The 25668-nt window shown below is 44.9% G+C and overlaps 1 protein-coding gene across 1 annotated transcript in view; it reads left to right on the plus strand.

Annotated features, from left to right (window-relative positions):
* GRIK4 (glutamate ionotropic receptor kainate type subunit 4) overlaps positions 1-25668 on the plus strand; it is a 1036684-nt gene that overhangs the window by 302441 nt on the left and 708575 nt on the right. The window lies entirely within an intron of this gene.

Here is a 25668-nt window from a genome sequence, read left to right on the forward strand (position 1 = left end):
AATGTTCCTCTCATGTTGGACTCGGGACCATCCGAGACATTCATCCTTCCAAGTTCCATAAACTGAGCACCATTATTTATGCAACCACAACGTCCATTTTAAATGTGTCAGTGCCCAGTGTATTCCTTGGTGTTTCTGATTTCAACAGTCATTGTGACAGTCAGGAAAAATGTATGTGCTAAAAATAATCAGACCTATATTGTTTCTGAGATCCCTCTGTGAGGGAGTGGGTGAAGGTAGGCCAGGATGGAATGTGTGAGGCATGAGACAGCCGTAAGTGTGGAATAGACAGGGCCATGAATGAATCTGCTACCTTACTTGAGAGATGTCTTGAATTTTGAACTGTTGCAAGAATGTCTCCCCGTTTTTTTTTAGGTGGGGTATCTGTTGCGATTATAGGCCATGTCTTTGCATCTCAGCAGGGTCAACATAGCTTTTCATTCTTCTGAAGCGAACACAAACATAACCGGTGATACTAAAACGTCTCTTAAATACCTTGCGTGCAAACAGCAACACATGATACACTATATATAAATGCATTGTTGTTACCAGTATTTTTTTAGGGGAAAGCTCAGTCCAGAAGTCTTGGTTCCTCTAGTCTTGGTCCTATTTGTAGTGAGTGCGCTAACGTGGTACGTCACGTGGCTACGTGACGTATGGCAACGTAGGGGCGCGAGATGCGTAGTGCGGCATCAGTGCGTAGCGCGGCATTAGAGCGCGAGCAGGCTGGGCGAAGGACATGCTATGCGCTCCTTGTATGTTACAACTTAATAAAGAGAGTAACGCTGATACCCGACTCCGAGAGTTATTGGGGGAAGAAAAGGTACATCATTACAGTGGCGACGAGGATGGGATAACGACCCACGACCCCCACCACGCAGACTACGCGGAGAACGGCGGAACGGAGCGGAGTCTCTGAGGGAGCGAGGAAGGCCCGAGGGAACGCACAGCGACCACACCCTGACCGGGCACCACAAGGAGCGTGACGCAGCCAACAGCACGAGGAGCCGAGCACTGTGGGCGCACGGTGATCAAGAGGGCGGAGAACCGCCACACACACCCGAAGCAGGAGACCAGCCACGGTCGAGGCCCGCAGGCAACCGCACTGGCTACCCCACCTGAACAGGAAAGGGCTGAAAGGAGCAGCCCTCCACCCTTACTCAACAAGGAAGAACAAGACAGTGCACCAGGGAGCCCGAGAAGCCTGGAAAGTACGCTGCCCACATCCAGGGGCGAAAAGATGACCACACAAGCAGGTTATGCGATAGCGCCAGTCCAGTTCCTTCCCAGGCCAGGGGAGCCACTCATGAAATGGGAGGACTGGAAAGAGTACATAGATAATTTCATAGAAGTGCTGGAAGATGAAAGTGAGGAGAAATTCAAACCGCCGAGAAAGAAGCGCATACTGCTGCTAAACCTAGGCCCAGAAGGCCTGAGGATCTACAAAAGCTTGGTACCTAAGAAGAGAGAGACGGAGGACGACGACGTGTATGCTCACGCAATAGAAGACCTGGAGGAACACTTTAAACCCTCAGTATGCGTCTCAGTGGACAGGTTTAACTTCCAACAAAGGAAACAACTACCCGGGGAAACAGTGGAAGAGTATGTGGCGGCGTTAAGGAAACTGGCGGCCCCGTGCAAGTACGCAAACTGGGAAAGCGAATTCATAAAAGACCAGGTGGTGATGCACACCACGTGCACGAACGTACAGGACAAGCTATGGGCTGCAGGAGACACCTCGCTCAAGGACGTACTAGTGATAGTCAAGAGAGCCGAACTGGCGCGAAGGTGTGCAGCGGCCACGAAGAAGGAGAACGCGCCCAGCGGGGTGGTGAACAAAGTGGACAACGAAGAAACTCACAAGGATCACCAGGCGCGGAAACAGCCAGATAAGGGCCCGAGCAAATGGCAAAACAGCCCAGGCCACGCCGGCAAACCAGCCGGAAGTAATAAACGACCTTGCTACAGGTGCGGCAGTTGGGCGCACGAGGCGCACGACCGGAAGTGCCCCGCGCTTCGCGCCAAATGCATGTTTTGTGGAATCGTCGGCCATTACGAATAAGTGTGCAGGAAGAAGGCCTCCAAAAACGCAGTCAAGTACGTGGACCAGGAAGCGGAGGAGCCAAACGAGGTGACCGAAGAGGAGGTGGTCACTGTCCTCTGCATTTACGATGAAATTCTGAGCGTGAACAACCAAAGCCGAGGCACCGACGGAAAGAGGACGATGAAGCCGATCATGGACATGAAGATAGGGGGTGTGGAAGTCCAAGTGGTGGCAGACACGGGGTCACCCTATACCATAATTCCAAGAAAGGTATGGGAGGAAAAGTTTGCTCCGCAACTGGGCCCCGAGCTGGATAAGCTGGACATACGCCCCGTCACGTATAACGGAGATCGAATCCCCATGGCCGGATGCAGAAAACTGAACTTCGAATTCAGGGGCAGGGCGGCCAGGTGTAAACTATACGTTTCCGTGAAAGGCCCTTCGGTCCTGGGGTGGCTCGACCAAGGAGACCTGGGGATCAAACTGGACCCAGGTGGCAAGGAGCAGATATTGATGACGGAGCCGGAAGAAGAGATGGACACGAACAGGTGGATGAAGGGGTTCCCAACGGTCTTTGGCGGATCAGTAGGAAGGCTCGACAAATTCGCACACAAGATCATACTGAGAGAAGGAGCAGTGCCGGTGGCCCACAAGGTGAGGAACATTCCATTGGCAGTGAGGGAAGACGTGAAGGAGGAGCTACGGCAGCTAGAGAAGAGGGGAATCATCGAACCAATCACCTGTGCCGAATGGCTGGCGCCGTTGGTGGTGGTGAAGAAACCCAACGGCAAGGTCCGTCTATGCGTAGACCTGCGCGAGTTGAACAAAAACATTGTGGTAGAGAAGTTCCCCCTCCCCCGGATAGAAGAAATGCTGGCCAGCACAAGGGGCATTCAGTGGTACTCCACCATAGACTTAACATCGGCGTACCACCAGATCGCACTACACCCGGAGAGTCGCAGTTTGACATCATTCATAACTCCCTTCGGTTGCTATCGATTCCGCCGCATGCCGTTCGGGCTAGCCTCGGCGGCTGCGGTGTTCCAAAAACTAATGCACCAGTTGTTCCAGGACGTCCGGGGAGTTCAATACTTCCAAGATGACATATTGGTGATGGGTCGCGACAAAGCCGACCATGACAAGAAACTAGAAGCGGTATTGAGTATCCTGGAAAGGAAGGGCCTCACGGCAGAGTGGGCTAAGTGCCGCATAGGAATGGAAAAGGTGACGTACTTGGGCCACGAGATAAGTGCACGAGGAGTGACCCCCAAGAGGGAAAACGTGAAGGCAATCTGCGACGCACCCTCACCGGCCAACAAAGAAGAGGTCAGGTCGTTCCTGGGCATGGCAGAATATTATGGGAAGTTCATAGAACATTTCGCTTCGAAGACCCATCACATGAGGTTACTGACCAGAGAGAACAGTGAATTCCGGTGGTCAGAGGAAGCCCAGCAGGAATTTGAGGGGATAAAAAGAGAAGTAGCAGGGGCGATCCCTCTACAAGGGTTTGACCCCCAAGGCAGCACGATACTCACAACGGATGCCAGTGATAAAGGACTGGGCGCAGTTCTCATGCAGGACCGCGGCCAGGGGAGAGTGGAAACAATATGCTTTGCATCCCGCACCCTTAATGACACTGAAAAAAAGTACAGTGTGATCGAAAAAGAAATGTTAGCAGTGGTGTGGGCCATGTCCCGGTTTTGGCAGTTCCTGTGGGGCACCAGGTTCCGGTTGAGGACCGACCACAAGCCCTTGCTCAAGGTACTCACATCCAGCGGACACGCAGATGCAACGCCGAGGATCTCGAAAATGTCGCTCAAATTGATGGAATTCCGATATGACGTGGAGCACATCCCCGGGAATAGGAACAAGGTGGCGGACTACCTGAGCCGGGCGGCAGCAATGGAAACCGACGTAGAATGCGGTGAGGCGGCGGAAGAGTGGGTTGCACTCACCGAAGATCTAGAAACGTCCATAAGCAAGCAAGAATGGAAGTCGGCCTACGAAGAGGACCCCGTCCTAGAAGAAGTGAAGGCACACATTGTACGGGGGTGGCCGGACAAAAGCAAGACTGGGCGAAGCCTCGTCCCCTACTTCGAAGTGAGAGAGGAACTATCTATGGATGACCAGGGCGTATTCGTTTACAGAGGGGAGAGAGTCATACCTCCGGAAAAAATGATCGCTCGATTAATGGACATGTTACACGAAGGCCACCTGGGTGCGGGGAAGTTGAAACTAAGAGCCAAGCAGAATTATTGGTGGCCCGGAATGGACCTAAGGGCAGAAAGACACGTTCGAGAATGTCCAAGGTGCCAGGGCGCAGACAAGACACTGAAACCATTACGCCCTGCCCTGGGAAAAATAGACCCTCCGCAAAACCCGTGGGAGGAACTATCCATAGACATACTAGGTCCGGTGCTAAACGCACAAGGAATACAGAAGTACATATGTGTAATGATGGATCGTTATTCCAAATGGCCGGAATTGAAGATCGAAGAAACCATGGACACGGAAATGATAGTGAGTTTCATGGCAGAGACATTCGTGAGAGAGGGCATCCCTAAAGGTGTCCTCAGCGACAATGGACCTCAGTTCCGGTCTGAGAAATGGTCTCAGTTCATGCAGAGAAACGGAATTGTGGCAAAACACACGTCCATATATCATCCTGCGGGCAATGGCTTGGTGGAGCGTTTTAATAGAGTGGTGATGGGCTCGATACAAGCGGCGATATCAGACAACAAAGACTGGGAAGCAGAGATTTGGCACATGGTGTGGGCGTACCGGATAACGCCCACGAACACTGGTTACAGTCCCTTCCAGATCCTTAGAGGCCGGGAGCCCTTCACTCAGGACAACAGAATATGGAAAGAAAGAGTAATTAAGAGTGAGTGGTCACCGGCAGTGGTGCAAGCCAACCTGGAGAGAGCACAAGCGGTGTACACTAAACATTATGACGCACGGAGGAATGTGAAGGACACAGCTTTGGAGAAAGGAGAATGGGTGAGAGTAAGACTGGCCACATTGCAGAAAAAGGGGGAAAGTAAATACAGCAAGCCCCTGCAAGTAGTAGAAGTCAAGGGCAGGGCGGCCTTGCTAAGTGACGGCAATGTGTGGTCACAGGACCGCATGGCCAGGTGCAACAAAATACTCCGCTGGAGAGGCAATGGAAATGAAGGAGGAGAGAACAGCAATGATAACCCCTGTGAGTATGGGGGAGAGGATCTAGACATTGGCGAGAGAAGGCAAGAAGATCAAGAGGCGAGTGGGGAGCAGCAGACTGAAGAGGACAGAGATCAGAGAGAGACCAGCGCAGATGCGCTAGGTGGTGGTCAAGGAGAAGCAGCAACAACCGCCCCATCCCCGGTAAGACTGACGAGAAGGGGCAGGGCGGTGGTCCCACCAGCGAGGTTCAGAGACTATGACATGAGCCAGGACTTGTACATATAGTTGTTGGAAAAAGGGGAGATATGTAGTGAGTGCGCTAACGTGGTACGTCACGTGGCTACGTGACGTATGGCAACGTAGGGGCGCGAGGTGCGTAGTGCGACATCAGTGCGTAGCGCGGCATTAGAGCGCGAGCAGGCTGGGCGAAGGACATGCTATGCGCTCCTTGTATGTTACGACTTAATAAAGAGAGTAACGCTGATACCCGACTCCGAGAGTTATTGGGGGAAGAAAAGGTACATCATTACACTATTTATCTCAAGCCTTTACCTCAAGCCTCCCTTTCTGCAGCAACAAGACATTTTTTCAAGACCAATTTGTTTCCCGCTTGTGTTTATTCGAGGTTGTGCGGTAAGGCAGCTGCTTGCAGGTGCCTTGACAGATCACCATCACTGTCTACGGTCATATTGTGCAACGCCATGTTGTGCTAATTTCACTTCACAATACCAAACATCGGCATGTTGGCATTATGGGCCAATTCCAGTGGCCCATAATCCCAGGGCCACTGGAATAATGCAATTCTGCGGCTGCAGCTTTTTTTCCGCATAATTAAGGATTTGCCGCATTCACCATGTAATTCATCATCTGCTGCATAATCTGCAGACTTTAACAGAAAAAAGGTGTTTCTAGCACAAACGGACAAAAGTTACTAAAAACATGGTGATATGTGTTTGCGCACAGAGACAGGCCCTTTGCATAAGTTAACCAGTTATCGTTCAGTAGCTTATTTATGGATTTGGTCGTTAAATTGGTACTAATGAGGTGAAATCCTTGCACAGGCAGTATTATCATTGTGTGAAAATGACAAAATAATTAAGTAATACCATAAAACAATATTCTGCATTATGCAGCAACGTTTGCTTTTTCTTGTTGAATTATTTAATCAACCCTGCCACATCATTCCTGTGGCCCGGCTTAAATTGTAGTAAAATGTTTCCATTATGTAGAATGGGCGTGGGGAGGACAGGTCTGTCAGTTAAGCAGGAGGGGGCCTGATGGAAACAACAATTTTAAGGTCGCAAAGGTCAAAGTTTAGCCTTTGTGACTGCAAAGTTGTGTTTTTACATGTATAAAAACAAAATTGTGATTTATTAACTTTTATATATTCGCAATTTGGGTTTCAGCCTAAATACAGAATCTGTATTTGGAAGTGGCATGCAAAGGGCGTCCCTTCCAAATACTGATTACTAAACTTATCCATTGAAGTTAGTGACCGAAATATGTTCGCAAAACTACTATTCTACCACCTAATTGTTACTTGTGTTAACAATTCATAAACAGAAAAGGTCTCCAATGGACACCTTCCTCATGTTGAAAAAAACATTGCTTAGAAGCAGGCAGTGGTCCATTAGACCACTACCTGCTCCTAAAAAATGTTTGTAACATTATTCATTTTCTTTGTTAAATACACCCTGTTTTCCATATACGAAAAAGGGCTGTTTTAAAAGAAAGACTGCTTTATTTAAAAGCAATCACAGACATGGTGGTCGGCTGACCCCAACAGGCCACCATTCCTGTGACTCTAACGAATTGTAGTGGGTCTCAGTTTGCGACCTAACTCATGCATATTAATGAGAATCCGTATTTTGTGAACCAACCTATTAATAAATAGCTTGGGGCTTAAAACACCAATACTTTTGTTAGTGGTATTTGGTATTTGTGCAGATTGCACCAACGTCTACTATATACCTTTTAGTAGATTCCTAATAAGGAATCTCAAAATGCAAATAGTTTTTGATGCAGTTTACAATTTATTATTAGTAATCGTTGTACGTGAGGCCAAAGATCTCCCAACAGGGTGGTGGTACAAAAAAGGCAGTCGTAAGTAGGACTGGGTCAAAGGCCCAGTCAGATTTGTGAATGACTCTGTCCAAGGAGAGTACCCACGGATTATATACTTTACTATATGTATCTTGACAGTATATGTGAAGTTAGGACAAATACATTTAAATGTATCCATAAAAATTTACCTTCATGATAATTTGGTTTCCGATATTCTCGCCAGTGGTTAATTTGTAAAGGATTTGTCAGGAGGCAGCTTGCACCAGCTCATTTCTCCTGTTAGCACCGCCCAAAACAGTACCATGAAAGTGGGGAGAGGATGTGGCATAACAACCAGAGCTCGGTGTCTCTCAACAGGTGAAGCTCAGCGACTGATACGGACGAAATTAAGGAGGAATGAAAATAGACTGAAAGCTCTTGTGTATCTCAATCACTTCCTTAACCGATGTACATCACAGGCCTCTTTTCTTAATACTCACAGAATTATTTATTATAAGGTATATATTGCAGAATATAGTAGGGCCATGATTATAAGTGGACTAGAAGATGGAGAGGCGTTTACCACATCCAGTAAATACCATTACCCAAGGATGAGGTATTTACCAGGTGCAAAAGAAGCCTTCTGTTCCTAGTTATTTCTTTGGAAATGATGTCCAGGGTGTGGAATCAGTATTCAACGCATCAGATTCTGCATGTTTTGTCCTCTTCTCTGCCTTTTACTGATATGTTTCAGCAGCTTTGACCTGTCAAAAACTGTTAGACGAACACAGTTATACTTATATCAAAATGTAACCCCAAGTTTATAATCAGGACCTTATTGTTCCAAAGCTGCGCAATGAATTGTGGATTTAAAAGCTCTTCAAATAGGACAGCTGCGGAAACAAACTCTGCATGCATTGTCTTACAAAAGTAGGATCCACCTCACTATACTCAATGGGGCATATTCACAAGGAGCCATCGCCAAATTAACGCCACTTTATCGCAGCCAAAGTCGTGAGAAATTTACCCCACCATTCACAAGCAGGTGCAAACAGCCTGTAGCACCACTTTCTCTGCGAGAGCAGCCGCAAAAAACATCGCCACAGAGGACCCCTGCAACTATCGCTAATGAGATGCAGAGTAGGCGTTCCCGTGCCAAAACCAGCGACAACACCACGCCTCGACATTCACAACGACCAGACAGATAAGAACACAAAACACGCGATAAGGCGCGTTAGCAGCAGGAAATTTACACCTGCTCTGACCTGGCGTAAAGTCAGACGGCAGCGTACACCACAATAGGGAACCCGGCCCAGGGTGTCATCGGGAGGGCAACAGATGCCATGGAGCAACTGAACATGCAGGACGGACACCCAAGAGGGCCACAAAACCCACCGCCACCATCCCCAGGACCCCCCCGCCCCAGCCCCGCCCAGGCGGAGACATGCCACATCAGCTACACCTAAGCATGTACCAAATAATCCGCCTGATGTCGCACAATCACAACTGGTGACATGCATGTGTCGGCACAAATCGGCATCACACATTCACTTTTGACAATTAAACTTTATTCAAATAACAGAAATCAAGTGAAGACACATGGCGGCTCGCCTCGACGCAATCCGTAGGTCACAGCCTACAAAACAAAAAACATGATGAGAAGGCGTGTCTTACGCACATCAAATGACAGAGAAAGAGCGAAGGAGAGAGAGAGAAGAAGAGAGGGAGAGAGAGAGAGAGAGAGAGAGAGAGAGAGAAGAAGAGAGGGGGAGAGAGAGAGAAAGCCACCCCTGCGCACCCAGGCCACACTGCTGCCATCGGTGTGTCTCCAACCACTTGCAGGTACGTATAGCAGCACACCATGTCCCACATCTGAGACAGAGCCACCATTTGAAACAGAGTCCAAAGACATGACTGGCACAGTACACACATCTGCACAAGACAACACCGCCCGCCCATGAACACCCAGGCAGAGGCATCCCAGCCCTTCCTGTCGCCAATCGGAGAATGCCCGCACATGCACACCCTGGCCACACTGCTCACCTTTCGCCACCGGCGTGCAGACTGCAGGTCCCACCATGTGCCGCTGCAAGCCACAAGCCCAGGGCCCACGGACATGGCACCCTCCACACCATGAATCCACGCTGTGCTGGCCACCAGGTAACACGTCAGGTGCTGGGACTATATCACACCATGGCATGGTATGAACCAGGGCACCTGGCAACATTACAGCCTGCACAGCCGCTCAGCCCAATGGGCGCCACTAACTCTGTGACCCCGGAAGCGGGCCACTTTGCGGTAGGCTCACGCAGGACGCTGGCACGGCCTACACTGAGGTCCAGCAAGGCACACCAATCCTGAGTAGTCTGGACTGCCAGGACGGGCCATCATCGCAGGCTGCACACCCGCTCAGCAGCTCAAGGTGCCAACGACTCAGTGCACCCTAAGTCACAGTCCCGTGGCGGGGTGCCTCTGCCGTCCACAATGCAGCATTTGCCACAAACCATGTCCAACCCCAGTCAGTTACCCATGGCAGGGTGGCTGTGCCGGCCGCAATGCAGCGTCTGCCACAAACCCTGTCCAACCCCAGTCAGGAATTGGGGGTTATTGAAAGGTAATGAGGCCATGTGTGGGACCAACCAGGAACAGGCCAGGTGGCGGAAATGAATGCTACTGAACCCTTCGGATCACAGGCCTATCCATGTCCTCGTCGCCAGAAATGTGCCCTGCCCCACCTGGGGGTGGTGGTGTACCGGCTGCGGCCCTGTGTGGCACAGACACCTCAGGTGCCGTAGGTGGTCTGTCTTCCGCACTATGTGGCACAGACACCTCAGGTGCCGGAGGTGGTCTGTCTTCAGCACTGTGTGGCAAAGACACCTCAGATGCCGGAGGTGGTCTGTCTTCCACACTGTGTGGCACAGACACCTCAGGTGCTGGAGTTGGTCTGTCTTCCGCACTGTGTGGCACAGACACCTCAGGTGCCGGAGGTGGTCTGTCTTCCGCACTATGTGGCACAGACACCTCATGTGCCGGAGGTGGTCTGTCTTCAGCACTGTGTGGCAAAGACACCTCAGATGCCGGAGGTGGTCTGTCTTCCACACTGTGTGGCACAGACACCTCAGGTGCTGGAGTTGGTCTGTCTTCCGCACTGTGTGGCACAGACACCTCAGGTGCCTGAGGTGGTCTGCCTTCCATACTGTGTGGCACAGACGCCTCAGGTGCCAGAGTGGTTAGGCCTGCTGCACAGGGAGGCATGGCCACATCAGAGGGCGGAGATGTGGATGGTGTGGGGGCAGCAGCATTCAACATCACCACGCCTTGTGGCAGCAATGCCATGATGAGGATCTGAAGGGTATGGTAGATCCCAGCTACATTCCGCTGATGTGCAGCGGTGGCTGCCATCCTTTCCGCCTCCATCCGCACCAAGTCCTCCATGAGCCTCCGCATGTGTGCCAGCTCGAAGCTGGTATCGTTAAAGCCACTCTGAGTGGACATGTGTTCTTCTCTCTGCGTCATGACTCCAGCGATGTCAGTCAGGGCTTGTTTGAGACCATGGAGCGGGGCTACACACTCAAAGATGGCTTCAAGTTTGGTCGCCATGTTGCCAAAGCCCAACCACACCTGCTCTGTGGTCTCCCTCTGGCACTCCAGCACACGCGTTGGAAGGCCATGTGTTGTTCCCGTGGGTCTTGGGGGTGCCGGACCTGTGGGTCCCTCTTGCTGGGTGCTTTGGGTAGTAGGTGGGGTCTCCTCAATGCAGCTGTGCTGCTCTGATCCTGGAGGTGAGTTACGGATGAGGTCCATTATATCTTGCATATCTTGGGTGTCGATGCTGGTGTTGTCCTCCTTGTCATAATTGAAGAGTGGCTGGGACTGCTCTGCAGGAGGTGTTGATGCTGCCCCTGCAATGTGAAGGGGAAATGGTGTATTACAATGTAGCTGCATGGTACATGTTGACATTCAGACAGCATGACATTGTACATTGTGACAGTCTGTGGATCTGAGCGAGGACCCAGAGTTATTGTTGGTGTGCACTGTGCTCTGCTTGATTGTGCATGTGGGCCATTGTGCCCAACTCCACCCGTACCCCCAGTACCTGGTGGTCAATCACCCTTTTGCGGTTGTGTTGTGTTGTGTCCTGTCGAGCAGTGTCTGATCCCCCAACTCTGGCCACTGTCTCCACACTGATGACTGTCAACACCAGCTCCTCATGTCATCCAGCTCGAGTTGTGGGGCTGGGCCTCACCTCCAGTCTGCGTTACTGCCTTCCGGTTGGCGGACAGTTTCTCCTTGGCCTGCCGCTTGATGTCATTCCATCGCCTCTTGACCTCGTCTATTGTCCTCTTGTGCTCCCCGACGGCATTCACCTTGTCTACGATGTCCCGTCATATTCCGTTTTAGGTGCCCAATGACACGTTGGAAGTGACAAACAGTTGTTGATGGTGTTCCATCACCTCTGTGACTATGATCCTGTTCGCCTATGGACTGAACTTCGTCTTCCTCTTCTTCTTGTCCTTGCCCTTCCCTGTCCTCGAGGTCCCGGGCTGGTTGTCCGGGGTGCTTGTGGGGTTGCGCTCGTCCTCTGCGCCTGCCCTGGCTGCCTCCATGGTGCTTGGGTGTTGGTCAGTTTGTGTTTGGGTGTTTTTTCTACTTTTATGGTGATTTTTACCGCCTGCCAGGTGTGTGTTGCAGGCCTGGCGCTGCTTATCGCTGGTTTCCTCATAACACTTGGGCCCATCGCAGGTTTTTTGGTGTTGTGGTTTGTGTTTTTGTCTCCATCGAGGTGGTTGTATCACTGACTTTGTCCGCGGCTTCGTCAGACTATTGCATGCTACCTCCGTTTTGTGAGTTCCACGTTGACACAGGGTTATTTTCCAGCGATGGGCTGTGATGTTGAAAGTTGTATTACACTACTCTTGCGGTAGTTATCACACGTTCATGTGAATATACCCCAATAAGTAAAAACTCTGCATTGGCAGATATAAAATGGTGAAGTTTTAAAACTTCACAGCCTACGCAAAAGGGTGAAAATCCGGAATATCTCAAAATGTTGCTGAATGAAAAAAAAAACGTTGTTTATTTTCAGTAAGCAGCAAGCATTGGCAAAGCCAATAAATGATCCTTCTCAAAGGCAATTGCAGACCTTTTATCTTTGTCAATGCTTGCTGTTGATGATGGAGAGCATCTGCAACTAGGAAAAAAACACTTGTTGCTGTGTCTAACATCCATGAAGTGTGAGTGCTGAAAGACAAAAATTACTCCCCTAAATGCATGCAGTGGAAGGATACATATCACCATTTAAAAAGGTGATCAAAGTGTTATGTTCAGGAGATGGACAAACATAGGAAGTGGGAGGAAATCTATTGAATAAAAAAAAGCCAACCAACCTTGATCATTGGCCTGTCTAAAATCCCACTCCAAGAACTGGTATTGCACACATTAGGTCTTGCGATAAAGCAAAAAGTTGTCTTTAGTTTAGACTTAAAAACCAGCAAAAGTTTGGATTGAAGAGGGAATGGACAAGTGAAAGATGAAAACTCATCCTGAACCACAGTGATTATCAAGAATGGGCTTTTTCAATCAGGGCCGGACTGACTACCGGGCGTTTTGGAATTCTGCCGAGCTGGGGGCTGATTTCACTGTGGTGGGGGCTGATTTTGTTCATGGAGACCTGCGTGTACTCAGAAATAATTAAAGCAAAACGAATTTCGTTCAGTACATGCAGGTCCCCATCAACGAAATCAGCCCCCAGCTCAGCAGCATTCCAAAATGCCCGGTAACCAGTCCGGCCCTGTTTTCAATTCATTTCCAATTAATGAAACAGCTAGCACTCTATGTCTGGTGAGTTGTGAAAAACGTTGTCATTCAGCAAGGCACGGCCATTGACATGGTGGGCTCGCTCCATGAGAGAGCAGGCTTTGGCTAAAACTCCTCAGGAGCTGATGCAACCAGAAGTGCAGTAGTATATTGTGCCCTCCACATAGACACTCAAACCACAACCCAAAAAAACAGGCACCAAGATGTAATTGTTCTGGGAGGGTGGTTAAAAAAAACCAAAAAGGCCAGAGAATATTGAGGATCAGGAAGCACTCGCCAACATGAGAATTTACGGTGCAAATATTTTCAAGCCCCAGTGAAAATGAAGGGGCATATTAGCTAGAACCTCGCTAAAATTATCGCAGTTTTCGCGGCAGGAAACAGCGATAATTGGCTTGCTAATATGCGTTATAGAATTCAAATTGAAGCCCAGGTTAGACGTCCTGCACATCTAACCTGGGCTTCTATTGGAATTCTATAACGCATATTAGCAAGCCCATTACGGCGATAATTTTAACGAGGATCTTCCTAATATGCCCCGTAATTTTATAATTAGGCGCTCCCTTTCCCTTAACGAAAAGACCATTTTTGAGGCCAGGTTCTATAGTACGGCACACTTTTGTGGCCATTAATGGTGTGCATAAAAGATAGGCGCCTGCATTGATTTTAACATAGAGCCTCTGTGCTTATTTAGAAACCCGGGCAGCTTGATAGGCGCTCTAAATCCAAGGCTCTGCACCTTCTAGACAGCCGCGAGAACCTCTGGGATACTTGGAGACAGAGTCCGGGCTTGCAGCGGTCCTTCCTGTCACAGGACGCAAGAGCATCTATTTCATCCGCATGAAGTCATAAGTAGCTTCCTAGCAGCCTCTCAGTGACAGCAGCGGGGCGAGCGCTGATGACCCCCAACCTGCATCCTGTCTAAGGAGGGCTCCGAGTGCCCATTAATCTCAAAGCCAAAGGAGGCAATCAGCAGTGACAGGGGCAGGCGTGCTGATTACATACAATCGGTGACAGTGAGCAGTCCCCGGGGGACCCCACTCCTGAGAGAAACCGCGTCAGATGAAAAAGAGGCAAAGCAACTGATGACGTTTTCTTTTTCCAAAATTGATATTGTGCCACCAACTGCAAAGAAACCCCCTCGGCTTGTGCTGTGGATCCGTCCAACCTCCTTGAGGCTTTTGAACAGAATGGTGGGGTCAAAGGTGAGCAGCGGTGAAGTGCTGCTGACAGGTCTAATAAAATCACGAGCTGACGCGGGCCCCCTTCGCCACCAGCGGGTAGGTCGTCAACAGGAGACGAACGTATAGATTTGCCGTCGCTTTTAAGCCAAAATCTTACATGAAACATTGTCCAGTAGCTATTATACTATGTCATATTATGTTTGCTATGTAATGTATTTTGTTATTTTTATGTTGTTATACAATGTCAGCCTGTAATATTACTATGTTGAGCTACATTATGTCATACTGTTATGCAATGGTATATCATGCTTTGTTTTACTACATTATGCTGTAGTGCTAATTTTTTAAAAAGCTTTTGATGACCAGAGGCTTCTAGGCGCTAATGGTCTTCCTCCTTCTCAAACAACAGATTTAGCTCAATAAAGACGTCGTTTAGTGTTGAGTAACAGCACTTCTCAGTTGTCTTCCCCTGAGTAACACAACTTTTCCTGGGCAAGGAGAGTACCAGTACTCCTAGTAACAAAAGGGCGCAGGCTACAAGGTGCCTGGGTACATGCAGCGCAAAAGCTGCTGAAAGAAGCATTTGCAATGCAATAGGTCTCGCCTTACTGAAAGTTTGAGCTATTGGCATTGCTAATAATGAAGCAACGCCAGTGGCTGAACCTTTAAGTAATGCGAGAGCTATTGCATTGCAAATATATTTTTTAAAATGTATTTAATTTTTTAGCAATTGTATCACCCATGCTTTAGCTTAAGATGTTGAAAACTAAAGCGCATGGGCGCGATTTTTATCAATAGTAAAAAGAAAATCGAAAAAAAGGTATGCAGCTGCATTTTATTCGATTTATTTACTTTTGTTACTATGGCGGCACTCGCGCTTTAGCTTTAAATATCTTAAGCTAAAGCGCAGGAGTAGAAATTGCTTAAAAAGTAAAGAAATAGAAAAAAGGCAAGGGGATGCATTTTAAAAAACACATTTTTTATTATTGAAGAAATCGCGGCACCCGTGCTTTAGCTTAAAATGTTTAAAGCTAAAGTGAGGGTGTTGCGATTGTAACAAAAGTAAATAAAAAGTTGTGCATTCACATTATTTTCTATTTATTGACTTTTGAAGCAATTGCTGCACCCGCGCTTTAGCTTAAGATATTTAATGCTGAAGTGCGGGTGCTGCCATTGCTACAAGTAAACAAATGGAAAAGAAATGGTGGCTGCCCGCATTTTTTTCTATTTATTTACTTTTGTTACAATGGCAGCACCCACGCTATAGCTTTAAACATCTCAAACTAAAGTGTGGGTGTTGCAATTGCTTAAAAAGTAAAGAATTAAAAAAAAATTGTGGGACGCATTTGTTTTCTTTTTATTTATTTTTGAAGCAATCGCGACACCTGAGCTTTAGCTTAAGATGTTTAAAGCTAAAATAGGACATGCCGCCATTGTAGAAAAGTAATGAAATAGAAAAAAAAAAGCCATACAGCTGAGTTCGGCAAGACGCAAATAACAAAAGAAAGGTGTGGCCACCATTATTGCATCTGAGGCGTGCCACGCTGGTTAAATTACTTTAGCACTGTGGGAGGGCGTGTCAGGCAGGAGAAAGTGATTTAACAAAATAGTGCTCTGAGGCTGTATTTAAACATCAAGAGTAACAACACACATAACAGAGTCAGTCTACATGGAAGGTTACAACAAGAGAAAACGCAGTACTAAGGAAGGACTACTAAGCCAATTGACCAATGAAATGCCACCATTTACTAAGGACAGTAACAGGAGCCAATTAAAAAGATAGGCCAAAAGTGGGAGGAGCTTTATGCCCCTATTCTGAATACAGCATGTCTTGAAGAGACAGCGCAAGAGCTGCCTAGGGCAGACCTAAAAAAATGTACCTGTCAGATGGAGCATGTCAATGTGGCGCTCCGACAGGCAGTTGCCAGTGTTTTCTGGCACTGGGTTGCTTAGTGTTTTCCAGTGCTGGGGTGCTTCAGTGTTTTTGCCCTGGGTTTCTTCAATATTTTCCTGTTTTCCGGCATTGGGATGCTGCTGCAATGTTAACTTCTAATTGGTATCCAACACGAATTAGGAGATGTGACCAGAGATGCTGACAGTGGAACTGAGGAACCAGGTTCAAATCCCAGTGTTGGTTTATCATCCTGTGATTCTGGCCAACTCACTTACCCACCCTTGCTTAAAAGAAAAGTATGCTTTATTGTAAAATGTCTGATTTTCATGTGAAGCTCTTAGATGCATTTGGGCCAAAATTGTGCTATATCAAACTACAAAAAATTAGGTACTGCACATATGACAAAGAGGATGATGCCTGCCATGCCTCACAATACACACAAAATCAAATTGTAGGTTCTGCGGCATGGCTGAGACAGGAGACAGTGAGTTGAGGTACAGCACACATAAATGGGACCGCAGCCATAATTATAAAAGTTCTTCTATGTATGTGTATGAGCTTATCCCTGCTGTTAAAGGCCACACATAGTGGCAGAACTGTAAGAGACAAACAGACACTTACCCCATCTTACACTCAAGTCGAGAAGCAGGGGGTGGTGGGTGGAGGCGGAAGGTTGGATTAGAATGTGGGTCTCATGGTGACACAGTTTATAACTACTCATGAGGCTGCCTCCTCTCAGCAATGGTTAATCTTTAACTTTTTGTTGTGTTATAGGATGATTGTTAGGTGCCCTTTCAAAATCAGGTGTATTTTTGCAAATTTGTGTAAAAACTTGCTGAATATGCAGTACTTGGCTCAACGATCACCAGTCTCTGATAGACGGCAAGAAAATATTGATATTGTTAAATGGCTGCCTCACAGCCCCACCCCCAGACACACCCTAGCTGCCCCTCAAGGCCCACCCAATCAAATTAGTCAGTACGAGCACTTCTTTTAAAGCACTGCCTTCCGTCTTCCTTAAGAGAATGGCGGTAAAAAGGGGTTGTAATTAAGGCTCCCTGTTTTCTGTTTTTACAGATGTTTACAGATAAATACAGGCAGAAAACAATATGTTTTCTGTCTGCATTTTTTTAAAAGTGGATAATTACAGAAAAGTGTGCTCTTTTTAAGTAACTCTCCATGCTGTCTTTGATGAATTATAGACCAGCAGCTGAGACTATGGACAGCATGGGAAATTAAAAAACAGGATGAAATTTCTTCAAATAATGACATATGTCAACATACATTAATGGTATAATGCTAGAATTTACCAATGGATGTATTGGTATGTAATATTTGACAGCTAAAGTAGCTAAAACACAACAGTCATCAAATTATCAGTTAAATAAATATGGAAATGTACAGTTTTACAACTTAATTTTTACGCAAAACACAAAATAAATATGGATAAATACATATAAAATGGCCCAAAAATAAATATGGATAAATACGGACGGAAATGTTGAAAAAATAAATACCATTAAAACGGGAGCCCTAGTTGTAATACTGGCCCAGAGTTTTCAATTCCAGTTGGTTTCTCTATTCCACATACCTTCCTTCACAAGTTTTTGTCAAGAATGAGGAAACCCACAGGACCCCCACCCAGTAAATCTCCTTACTGTCTGTGGATGTAATCCCACATAAAATGAACAGATGCGTAATTGCGTAAAACTCAGAATGAGTGTGTAAGTGTTCAGGGCCAGACTGGGACAGCAAGCCGGCACTGGCAAATAAGTCTGAATGGCCGCAGGCTGGGGGAGGGTATGGGGGAGGGGGGGCTGGTGTGAAACACTGCTGCTGTTTCTGGTACAGGGGGCGGATATTGCAACCCTGCGTCAAAACCAGCCCCCTGTACCAAGAACAGCCCCTGCCGGCCTGAAACTGGCCCCCACCGTTTCAGCCCACCGGGAAAATGCCCGGTGCCCACTACGGCAAGTCCAGCCCTGTAAGTGTTTTTTTTATGAACTAGCTCGAAATTGTAGAGCGGAAATGGGACCAAAACAATTCAACAGCGAACAACCTAGTGAAGGCTTTACTAGTTGAGAAGCTGCAAAAGAGTGGTTTGAATTTAATTGAAAATTGTTCATAATTTATGCTGGGGATGTATACATAATAATTTTCTATTGCAGTTGACCTAAATTCATGATTTTACAATTTTATGAATTGCATGTTTTTTTCTACATATGCCTCTGGCACAATTTTTGCCTTCACTAAGCAGCATAATAATTTCTTTTCTCAGTATTGTAAGTGAAAACAACTAGACTCCAGAGATAATTAACTTATTTTGTTTACAAATACTGTAAATCTTGTTTTTTACTGAGATATTCTCCTACTGTTGCTTTTAAAAATCCTTGCATATTTTATGAATTAGCTCTCCAATAATTTTATGAGCTTTACAGAAGTGAAGTTTTGCAAATCGGCATATATAATTGATGCTGAAGTATCCTCCATTTATGAATTGGATACATTGTTATTGCCTTGGCTACTGACTGTAGAGAGGGGAAAGAATGCAACCAAGGCCACGATTATTAACTCCTAGTCCTGCACATACTGGAATTACGAGTCCTCCCTTATGAATAGTTTTGCATCGCTGGTTGAAAACAGTGATACAACACTTTTTATTGCGCCCTCTTTATGACACCTTGGATGCGCCGTATTTACACTACAGCGATCCATGAAGCAAGGATTGACCGTATATTTCAGGAATCCTGATGTATCTAGTGGCACAGTAATGAGGCATTGCTGGATTGTGTTGCAAAACAGATGCAACTTCAGCAATGTGTCATTTCACATGGACGAGTCCCATGCACAAGGGCCTGTGTCAGTCCTTACGCTGCTGCGAAGCAGGAGTAAGAATTTGACACAGTGAACTCGTAGAAGTGATGCAGTGAAATCCCATAAATGTCACTGCACCACTTCTAAGAGACCTTATTACAGGGAAATGCCCACCCTGCATACATTATTTCTGACGCAGGTATAATGTAGCACAGGGGTTTACAAAGTAAGGCATCTGCCTGGATGCGTCACTTTGTAAATATGGCCACGCAGAGTTTGGGATATCGCACATCTCCGATTTAATCAAAATAGAGCAAAATTTGTTATGGCATAAAATCTGGGCTACAACATACAAAATTCTTAACCAGGACACCATAACTGACTGCTTAAAGCTACATAGGGTGCTATGTACCCCCTGGTTAAAGTACATCATAAGATGTATGACAGACATTGGTCACACAGAATATTTTACCGACCCGGGTAGCATTACATCAATCCCGAGAAAAACGATAAAGGCTGAGTGCTTAACGTACCTGGAGTAAATTAGACTCTCAAATGAAATTGTTAAGACCACTGTCATGGAAAACCAATTGTTAATGTCATGCTATGGCATACAGCCATATATTGTGTATGTAGGCGGAGTTTTGACAGGATGCTGTTAACTCATTTTCATCTGGGAATTTTCCATAGACTGGTTTACCAGTCATGACTGACTGGCCGAAAACTCTTGGACCATGCCCATTTGACAACTTGTCTCAGCAGTCTACACTGCACACTCTTTTTTTGTAATTTTTATGCAGTTCCTAGATGGATTGTTCCCATTTTAAAGATATTGGGTATGAGACAATGGCTCCCTGCTTTCATAACACTGCAACTTTTAAATTATTTAATGTTTAATGGTGCACTAGCAATGTATTTGAAATGTATGATTAAATTTAGAAAAACATTATGGAATATGAACCTGGATTTTAACACATGATTTATTATATTACTATTCTTATTTTAAGAAATTTTTACCAGTTCTTAGTAAGGTATTTGTAAAATGTCATCAAATTCAGAAAATAGTGTGAGTTGAGAACTTGATTTTTAATTGTTGATTTCACATTCTTTTTAACTATGTAATACTAATGAGACCGTATTTTTTGAATCCTATGTGATAACATTTTGGTTTTATGATTTATATGTTACATTGAATATAGCTTATTTGAATTTGAATTTGAATTGGATACATTGTTTTTGACTTGGCAACTGACTGTAGGGAGGAGAAAGAATGCAACCAAGGCCACAATTATTATCTCCTAGTCCTGCACATACTGGAATTACGGGGTCTCACTTATGAAAAGGTTTGCATTGCTGGTTGAAAACAGTGATACAACACTTTTCATTGTGTCCTCTTTGTGACACCTTGGATGCGCTGTATTTACAGTACAGCGCTCCATGAAGCAAGGATTGACCAGATACGTCAGGAATCTTGATATATCTGGTGGCAAAGTAATGACGCATTGCTGAATTGTGTTACAAAACAGACGCAACTCCAGTAATGTGTCATTTCACATGGACGAGTCCCATGCAAAAGGGCCTGTGTCAGTCCTTATGCTGCTGCGAAGCAGGCGTAAGAATTTGACGCAGTGAACTCATCGAAGTGGTGCAGTGAAATTCCATAAATGTCACTGCACCACTTCTACAAGCCTTTTTTATGTTGGAATATTGACCCTGCATACATTATTCCTGAAGCATATAATGTAGCGCAGAGGTTTGCAAAGTGACGCATCTGCCTGGATGTGTCACTTTGTAAATATGGCACATTTTTATGCCTTTGCTGCGTCACAAAAAGTGGTGCAACGGCGGTGTAAGCCCTTCATAAATAAGGGCCACAAGTTTTGCAGCAAACATCGTAACCCTGCAACTTTAAATTGTGCAGGTCAACATTAACATTAACAATATATTTTGAATCCTTTAGTGCCAGAATTTCCCAGTGATAAGTAATGGACACTCCTTGAGGGCATTCCTTATTAAAGCCTTGAAGTGACAGGTTGAAAGGTCCAAATAGAGTCTCTCTCTGACTTCAGTTTGAGATCTTCATCCTAACATCACATCTTTTTTAGCTTCTATTCTTTCAAAGTTGAGGCCCATTGAATATAATTTGGGGTGTTCAAAATTGTTATTTTTTTTCATGCAACCTTCTTAATGGCCCATGCAAAGCTGAAATGGTAAAGGTAGAAACGTTTCATTTGGCCACTTTTGTATGACATTCTGGAGATTTGTGACAATTTATTTCTTGCACATCTTTACTTAATGCAAACAAAATGTTCCTGCATAAGATTTCCCAAAATAGACAACGGAAGCCCATAGAGAGGAAGGAGAGGGTCGCTCTCGGTTTGACCAGATAAATTGCACTGATTCTTCCATGAAACCCTCATATACTGAGGTTTAAAAGGCAAGTTTGCGCTATATAAAACTTTATAAATAAATAAATAAATAAAGCCAACCCTCGCCCATTTAAAGCAGCATGCTTCTTCATGGGGACAATTCCTCACCATAAGTCTGAAGCACCTATCCATGGTGAAATTCTAATGAGCTCTCAGGAAGAAGCGTGTGACAAGTTGTGCATTACATGCAACCATTGGAAAAGGAAGCGGATTAGGCGTAGTGGACAGAGCTGCTGACTTTGACATTGGGGAAACTGGTTGAGTCTTCGCGTCGGCTCAACATTCTCTGATTCTGGGCAAAGCACTTAATCTCCCTGTGATGTGTCGAGTTTGTGCTAAATAAAACTGCAAAAAAATAGACTTTATGTTCTTTTAATCCTTAATGTGCCTGTGTTGTATAGCTTTCATTTATAATACATATTAATTTAGGATTAAGGGAATAGCGTTAAGTGGCGGATGGTTAAGTGAAAGTTTATTGACACCTTTCCCTAAGAAGCAGTTCTGGTCAGGCCTTGCATATCGGTCTAGTCAACACATATCAGCCCTCTAATTCACCCTCTCACATCTAGGTATTCATCAGCACACCAGAACTATTCAATTCAATTTTATTATTTTTTATGTTTTGTAACTCAACTGAGGCCCACAAAAAAAATACAACTATCTATCCTTAAAATAATCAGCATTACAGCGTAATAAAACATTCCCAGAAAAAAAACAATTGCAGAGAATATTTATAACTGTGTAAATAAAATGTACTATCTCATCCCTTCTTGTTTAAAGTACAAAAAACAGTATAATCCTAAAATGTGTAAATATGCAAAACAGTACAAAATACAGTGCACTCACAATAAAGTGCTTGGGGCCTGATGTACAAACTTTTCATTTTGCGAGACTCTAATTGTAATTTTTTGTGCGACTCACAATTAAAGACTTGCAAAATGAAATGTAATAATGTCTATCAGACACATTAGCGATTCCGAAATGGGTGGCAAGGGACCTGCCTGATCACTTTTCAAGAGGCAGGCCGTAATTTGCCACTCATTGAGAATGTGCAATAACACAGGGATGGTGACCAGCTGGAGACAGCAGACTACCATGTCTGTGTTTGCTTTTTAAATAAAGCAACTTTTGTTTTTCAAATGCAGCCCGTTTTCCATCAATTTGAAGTTGGTGGTAACTGCGAATAATTTGCAACCGCATTTCTAGTCACAAAAACATTTCTACATGCCAGTGTGACTCGCTATTAGGAAGGGACACCCTTAACACAACCCTTGCTAATAGCGACTTGCAAACTCTATTTTGCGAGTCGGGAATAGATTACAGGCTCGCAAAATAGGGTTGGTACATGCCAGCATTTTACCAGTAGTAAACGGTCATAAACATCCCGATGGGTGTAAAAAGTGCAAATACTCAAAACTGTCTAAAGAGGAACAAATAAAGTGCAATTGGAACCTGTAACTGCAAAGAAGGAATAAATAGTTCAGTCCAGTCCATTAGTAAAGTGCAATATTAAGCAATCAACATAGGTCACAGCTTATGGAGTGCACATAAAGTATATATCTGCATCATAAAGTTTGTGATTCATGCAAATTAAAAAGTGCAAAGTAACATTACACATATACATACAGAAGTATTACCATATTAAAATAATTACAATTTTTGCACAAGCCATTTCAGTCAGTGAACAAATAAACATTGACAAGCCTCAGCCGCCGAGATTATATTATGGGTCAAAAAGATCAGTCTCAATAAGTGGCAACGTGCAGAGAGAAGATAGGGGACATACAAAAATGACATGATTTAGGTCTTGTACATGTTTGAGGCATAGATCACAAAACCTCTCATCCTTTGGAGTGGCTTCCCATAATACTGTGATAACTAATAAAGGAATCAAGTTATCCATGGAAGAAAGATAATTCTTTGAACACCATGTGGAAGATTCCATAGGAGATAGGGTATTTTTTTTACAAATACTACCTTCTATAATAATCTTATTCCTTGCATGCTTTGAGCAACTCAAAATGTCCCTTTCCTATTCATTAAGTGCAATGATTTTTTTATTACACTTTAAAAATAAAATGTGGAACTGGTGGATCCACATTCTGGACAATCTCAAACATTTCCAGTGCTTTTATATAGGAGAAATAAAATGCATTTTTCTCTCTCAATTGTGCTTTAGTTAGGCTCAAATAGACCCTATTTCACTTCCTAATAAACTATTTCCCCTCCTCAAAACTGCTGCCATAACAAGCACAGCCATGAAGTGTAACCCAAATTCAAGTCGAAAAGCATATGGATTTGCCCAAAAATTCAGATTACAGATTTGACGCCACATACGCTAATTGATTAAATAAAAAAAGGGACCAATGTCGCATGTCCTTCACTTCACAGGCATAACTCTATGTGGGCGGAATTTTCGTCTTGCAAACTCAAAAGACATGCTTGAGGTACCTTTTCCCACAACACTTGTACAATCTGTGAATAGCAGAGGCCTGGGACAATGCCTTACTTTTGCAGTGGTTTATATGATCATTATTTAAGCAATACTTGAACAGATCCTAACAAGATAAGAATAAAAGTGCACAAAAACTATTCATTTTACATCAGTAATGGGATATCCTTGACTATAATATACTGGAGGTATGTGTAGGAAATGTGAAATGATACACATTTTACTTTGCTGTGACCTTCTATGTTTGTGAAAAAATGTAAATGTAATCAGCAATACTAAAAGGGAGGGTAGCCTGGAACTAGGCAAGGCCCTCCTATAAGCGAGCTCTATTTTGTGGCCAACCATAGAAGCTAGTTAGTAACTTTTACTTTGTAGTGGGGGCTGGGGTCCTTTGACATAAATGTGGCAGTACTTGTGCATTGACCCGCGTGGACTCACACATTTCACCAACCCACACCAAGTGGCAAAGCACAACACACAATACATCCTTTCATATTCAAGATTTCTAAATTGGATTAGTCAAGTATGATAATTAGAAAATCAGTGATTACGATAAGTAGTAAGTCAAAGTCTTACTTGCATGCATAATGAATACTTTGCAGAAAGCAGAGTTATTTTCCTGCATAGTGCAATAGTGCACAAAGAAACTCTGCAAAAGGTAAACATGCAGAGAAAAAAGTGTTTACATTTTTCAGCTAGTTGGTGGTTGATTAGAGTCAAAATTATCTCAGAATCGCAAAACTTTGCTAGGGCTACCGTGAAAATTTGCGAATTTCGAAAAAGACATAACTATTCCGCCAATAAGCCTGTCCACTCCTACATATAATCTGCCACTTTCAACGCTGCCTGACCATTGGCCAGTGCCTGAAGATGCGAGTATTTTGCCTGCATCTAGCCAATCCTGTTGCTCTAATATCAAAGCATTGTCAGCTACCTAGAGCATGTACCTTGCATTGTTCTAAATCTAATTGGTCGAATGACATATATATGCTGCATTAACGCTTACTGAAGAAATACTGCCCTGGTGGCTCATATGGTTTTCTTTTAAACCAGTTTTGTCAATCTTCTCCATCCATCAGTCCTGGGACTAGAACACAGACACTCTCCTGCTCATCTCCCTTCGGAACTCGAGCCTCTGCGCCCCCCTTCTCAAGGAATTAAGTCAGAAATAAATTGAATTGCAGTGTGTGTGTGTGTGTGCGCGTGTGTGTGTCATGACAAGGCAGATGAGCATTGTCAGCCTGAATATATCAGTTTCGAGGAGGAATTCAGCTATAATAGTCGCTGTCCATTATAGCTGTTCGTGAGGAGTTTGCTGAGAAGAGGGAGGGAGCAGATACATTTTGCATACCGCTGAAGTTTGGGGAATAGATTCCAAGAACGCCCATAGGGGTTTAGGTTCCTGGCACATTTGCATAATATAATTGTCCAGGGATGTAGATAGCTCGGTTTGAGCCTCTTGTGCTCGTTTTATTTTCTTTGTAGTCTCTTTGGGAAAATATCCAGCATTATTGATGACAAATATGTGAGGGGGTAGTATAGGTTATGTGAGATTGTGGCAAAAGAGTAAAAAAGGAAGCAGCAGGCTAAAATAGTTCTAGGACTACAGAGTCCTTTTAGTGGTTATAAATGATTAAAGGGCTCGGCCATGTGCCAAAATATTAAGACAGAAATATACAATAACAATTCCATTGAAAATGAAAGAAATACTGTTAAACACCTAAAAATATATTACAATGATCCTTTCTCTAAAGACTTAAAAACATTCACGAAAAACACACACAGAGCAACAGAAAAAAACAAAAACAAAAACAACGCAGAACCTAACC

The sequence above is a fragment of the Lissotriton vulgaris genome, chromosome 2_1 (genome assembly GCF_964263255.1).
Source record: "Lissotriton vulgaris chromosome 2_1, aLisVul1.2, whole genome shotgun sequence".
Lineage (NCBI taxonomy): Eukaryota > Metazoa > Chordata > Amphibia > Caudata > Salamandridae > Lissotriton > Lissotriton vulgaris.